This window comes from Nestor notabilis, unplaced genomic scaffold, assembly GCF_000696875.1.
Source record: "Nestor notabilis isolate BGI_N333 unplaced genomic scaffold, ASM69687v1 scaffold5253, whole genome shotgun sequence".
Taxonomy (NCBI): domain Eukaryota; kingdom Metazoa; phylum Chordata; class Aves; order Psittaciformes; family Psittacidae; genus Nestor; species Nestor notabilis.
Genome location: NW_009921438.1, coordinates 44,598 through 49,838, shown reverse-complemented (window position 1 = coordinate 49,838; position 5,241 = coordinate 44,598).

Here is a 5,241-nt window from a genome sequence, read left to right as displayed (position 1 = left end):
TGCGGTAGTGGAAGGTGGCCCTGCCCGTGGCAGGGGGTTGGGACTGGAGCAGCTTTAATGTCCCTTCCAACATAAACCAGTCTGGGATTCCATGATTCTATGAAGTCAATGTGAAGAAGGAAGGAGACCTCTCCTGTGTCAGCTCCTCAAGTTCCTCCTTTTCTCCTCTCTGCAGGAGGTGGCTTTGACACGGTCTTGGAGTGGTGGTGGTGCTGAAGAGGCAAAGCCTCGGGCTGTCTAATGCAGTTTTTGTTTTGCTTTTCCATAGTAAAGCTCCCATGACAAGTTCGACACTGTGCAGCAAACCTGTTTTTCTACTGCCCAGTGAGCTGTTGTTATCTTGTACTGGAAGTTATGGGAGATGGACACCAGGGAGAGGAGGCCCTTTGGGTCCAGCACATGTTCTTTCCTGTTTTATCTTGTTGCTGTTTGCATCTCGGTGAGGCCATTTCTAGCTGGTTGGAGCAGTCGGGGTTTCAGTCAGGGTCTCAGCCCAAGTTTCAGTGGTTCCTCGGTGGCCTGGGGCTTGAGCACCATGTCCTTCATCCAGAGCTGGATCCAGAGCAGGGTGAAACCCTGGTGCCGTGTTTGTCACTTTCCCAGGACAAGGTGGGGCCTTGCAAAGCTCATTAACAGCAGCTTTGAATTTCCTGGAATCTGCGGCCTGCAAGGAGGATCTTGGGCTTTATTTACTGCCAGGCAGGAGTCAGGCTGCTCCTTTCATCTCTCCATGCTAACAGCCCTTCAGGAGCGAGTCAGGAGTCACCAGTGCCAGGCTTGTGCTCCCCAAGCTCCCATGTGAGGTGGGCACCTTCTCTTGTTCTGCATGTGAACTCTGCCAAAGCTGCATCTGTTCAACAAAACCAGTCCAGAAACTGGTTCCACTTGATTGTTGTGAGACCTGTGCTCAGACCTGGCATCTCTCCCCATTCCTTCCGGGACTTCTGGAGCTGTCCCAGTTCATCTGCGTGAGCATGCTGGATTTGTGTCTCCAGAGGCCGGGTCTTCTGGACATGCTGCTGCCCAGAAGCTGAGATTAGTGGAGCCTGTTTCAACCTCATCCTTTGCTCTCTGTGCTCTCACTGTCTCTGATGAACCCTGGGTGGTGAGCAGGGAAGGTGAGGGGTTGTGCTGGCGTGGAAGCAGGTGAGTATAGGCTCAGTTGTGGAAAGAAGAGCTAATACAACTCTTGGTCATTCAGTGCTTGGACACGCACAGAACCACACACTGGGTTTTGTTGGAAAGGACCTTAAAGCTCCTCCAGCTCCAACCCCTGCCACGGGCAGGGACACCTTCCACTAGAGCAGGTTGCGCCAAGCCCCTGTGTCCAAGCTAGCCTTGAGCACTGCCAGGGATGGGGCAGCCACAGCTTCTCTGGGCACCCTGTGCCAGCGCCTCAGCACCCTCACAGGGAAGAGCTTCTGCCTAAGAGCTCATCTCAGTCTCCCCTGATACAGACAAGGGAGCAGGAAGGAGAAGCATGAACATGATTTCATGCTCAGGTCTGCAAATAAGAACTAACTATGAATACTCACTTCCCTGTGATCTCCAAGGTGTGCAGTCAGCTTTGCTGTCAGACACCAGGTGGACATGCTGCTCTGTGTGGGTCTCAGAAGAAGTTCAGGTCTTGGAGCAGGCTCGAATATGCCAGGGAGGTAAAAGGCATTCTGGACTGCAGAGAGATTCAGTAGAGCAAAGAGTTCCAGGAGGGTTCAGGTGACCCTGGCCGGCACGGTGCTGCCCCTCGCCACATCTTTCTCTGCCCTGGCTTTGGACTCTGTGGGGAGGTCACCAGTGGAGGCCCCACTCAATCCTTCCACTGGGTTCAGCTGACCCGGGTCCTGTAAACCTCTCTATGTGTCTCTGTCCTCCTGTAGTTAATAACATCTTCCATGTCCCTGGGTGCGTTGGCTGCTTGGAATGAGTTTTTACCTTTGGGGTTCCTCCTGATCCTTGGTGACAGTTACTGGTGCAGGTTCACCTTCCCTTGCCCATGTTCCAGAACACTGTTGCTAAAGCATAATCGCAGTATCGCTGTAGCCATACAGACCCTTTGCTCATCCCCTGGTCTGCTCATGCCTCTAAGATCTCTCCTTATTCCCTTTGTCTGTTGCCTGAACATCTTCCAGGAATGACTTAGGCAGAGTTTCATTGATGGTTCAAGGCGAAGGCTGGACCAGGGTAACCTTGTCAGGACTCCTCTGACCTGTTCTGTTCCCCTGAACACTCCTGGCTTTCATAACCTTGTTTCACCATCTCCCTGATAGAGCTGGGCTGGGGCAGGGAGCGGTGGTGGGAGTGAGGTGGGACTGGGCAGAGGGAGGAGACGCCCGCAGAACTCCTGCACTGAGAGGTTCTCTGTGGATCCTGACTCCTTGCTTCCCATCTCTAGTTCAGAGCGTTTAATGGTGTGTGTCTGAACTGTTCTCCACAGAGCTGCTTTGGCTCCTTCCTCTTCTTCCTGCTCATTAGGTATTAGAAGGCCATTCTAAGGCTGTAAGGCTATAAAATGCCCCTGGGTGCTCTGTGTCTGCTGCAGGGAGTGCCAATGTGTCGGTGGCCCTCGGTGCCCTTTGGAGACCTCCCATCCCACCACAGAGGGCTGAACTGGAGCTCTCTTGTGCTCTGATTTCTCTGGGGGTTTCCGCACTTGTAGCTGCTGCTTTCGTGTTCCATGTGCAGCCTGAGACCATGAGCTGCTCCATCATTAACCCCCCTGAGCCCTTGGCAGCAGAGGAGTGATCACTGCAGTGTCCTGCTCCAATTCTGGCTGGGGATTCCCCCTCTGTGGTCCTGCTTTGGTTTGGCATTTCATTGGGAGCAGAGATTACGCTGCTTCTGCGCGTCCTGCTGTCTGCAGGGGAACAGTTGCTGCCTCCACGCTGGAGGGGGCTGCATTCCTTAGTCCCTGCCTAAATGTCTGTGATGGAGCAGCTGGGGAGCCTTTGGCTTGGAGAGAACTTGTTTTGTTGTAGCTGGAATGTGTTCCTGATGCTTAAGTGCTTTTAGATGTTGGAAGCACATTCCTCAGGGCCTGATCCATGGGGTTAAATAGTCGGAAAGCCGGGTGATGTGTGAGGGAGGGCTGTGTCCCACAGGAGCAGCCCATGTGCCTGTCATGGAATCATGGGATAGTTTGGGTAGGAAGGGACCTTAAAGCTCATTCAGTTCCAACCCCCTGCCATGGGCAGGGACACCTTCCACTAGAGCAGGTTGCCAATGACCACATTCAGCCTGGCCTGGAATATCTCCAGGGATGGGGCAGCCACAGCTTCTCTGGGCAACCTGTGCCAGGGCCTCAGCACCCTTATTGTACAAAGCTTCTTCCTCGTGTCCAGCCTGAATCTCCCCTCTTCTAGTTTAACCCCATCACCCCTTGTCCTGTCCCTCCATCCCTTGTCCAAAGCCCCTCTCCAGGTTTCCTGCACCCCCTTAGACACTGGAGCTGCTCTAAGGTCTCTCCTTAAGGAGCCTTCTCTTCTCCAGGCTGACCCAGCCCAACTCTCTCAGTCTGGCTCCAGAGCAGAGCTGCTCCAGCCCTTGCAGTGGCTCTGTGGCCTCCTCTGTACCCTCTCCCAAATGTCCATGTCTTTCCTGTACTGAGAACTCCAGAGCTGGACTCGAAACTCCAGGTGGGATCTCACCAGTGTCAGGTCAGTCTCCTCCAGCTTCAAGCTCAGTGTGTGTGTGGCACATTCAGTGGGCTCAACACCATCCTTGCCTGTGGGTGCGCAGGGGAGGAGTGTCCCCATTTCATGTGCTGGGGCGGTCACAGGGCTCACAGACCCACTCTTGGATCCCTGTGGAATGCTGTGCAGGGCTGCTTGCACACCGAGCATCGTGCTGCTCCAGGGCACTGGCTGCTTCTCTCTGGGACGCTCTGGAGCTGAGCCTTGCAGCTGGTTTTGTGCTGGTGGCCAGGAAGGGCTGAAGCCACTTGGGTACCTGTGGCAAGTGCTGTGAGGAGTGGAGAAGGGAATGCTGCTGTCATCGGGGTCAGATCTTTGGGAAGGTTACTTGTTTGGGATGGCACATGGTTTTTTTCTGCTGCACCAGCAGCCTGGAGTCTGGTCCAGCATTCTGGCAACTGGTGAAGCACTGAACCCCGAGCACTATTCAAAGACTTCTCCCCCTTTCTCCTCTACTCTACCATTCATCTTGCCCTACCCTGCTCAGGTGGGTCAGACCTACCTCTGGGTACATGGCACTAGGCTCTGAGGGACCAGAGGTGTGAGGACCTACCTGGATAATGGTGGTGGGACCCTCGCTATGGCACCAGGGTTGCCTCATGGGGCTGAAGTGCTGGAGCTCCAAAATGATGCTTTCATTTCCCACTATTTGTGGTCATTTTTCTGACCTCTGCTACCATGATTCCATTATCCACACTAGATTTCAGGTGAAATGATGATTCCTCTTGGATCTCACTGTTCTGGGAGCATACAGCACTTGCACAAACCACAGACTGGTTTGTGTTGGAAAGGACCTTAAAGCTGCTCCAGTTCCAACCCCCTGCCATGGGCAGGGACACCTTCAATAGAGCAGGTTTCTGCAAGCCCCGTCCAACCTGGCTTTGGACACTGCCAGGGATGGGACACTCTCCCAGCACAAGTGAAGGTGTGTCCTGGGTTCCTTGCTCTGCTGATACAACACGGTTCAAACCAGCAGCCCGTGCCGTGCTGCAGTGGCTGCTCCTGCTCTGCCCATGGAGCTGGTGTTCTGCAGGGCTCAGCTCTGGAAAGAACCTGTCTCACTGGTTCTGTGGCCTCACCGGCAAGGGGCTGGCTTCAACAAAGGGACTCAAGGACTGAGCCTGACCTTAGAGGTGATCCAGGCACAGATACCGGCTGGGGAACACCGGCTGGAGCAGCTTGAGGAAAAGGACTTGGGATGTTGGGTGAGAAGCTCCCCATGACTCGGCTGCAGTGTGCACTTGAGCCCAGACTCCCCAGTATGTGCTGGGTGCACCCCCAGAGCATGAGCAGCAGGTCTGGGAGGGGATTGTGCCCCTCTACTGCATGAAGGGGAAACCTTAGAGCAGCTCCAGTGCCTAAAGTGGCTACAGGAAACCTGGAGAGGGGCTTTGAACAAGGGCCCGTAGGGACAGGCCAAGGGGAATGGCTTTAACCTGCCAGAGGGCACATTGAGATGGGCTCTTGTGCAGAAGCTCTTCCCTGTGAGGGTTCTGAGGCGCTGGCACAGGGGGCCCAAAGAAGCTGTGGCTGCCCCCACTCCTGCAGAGGG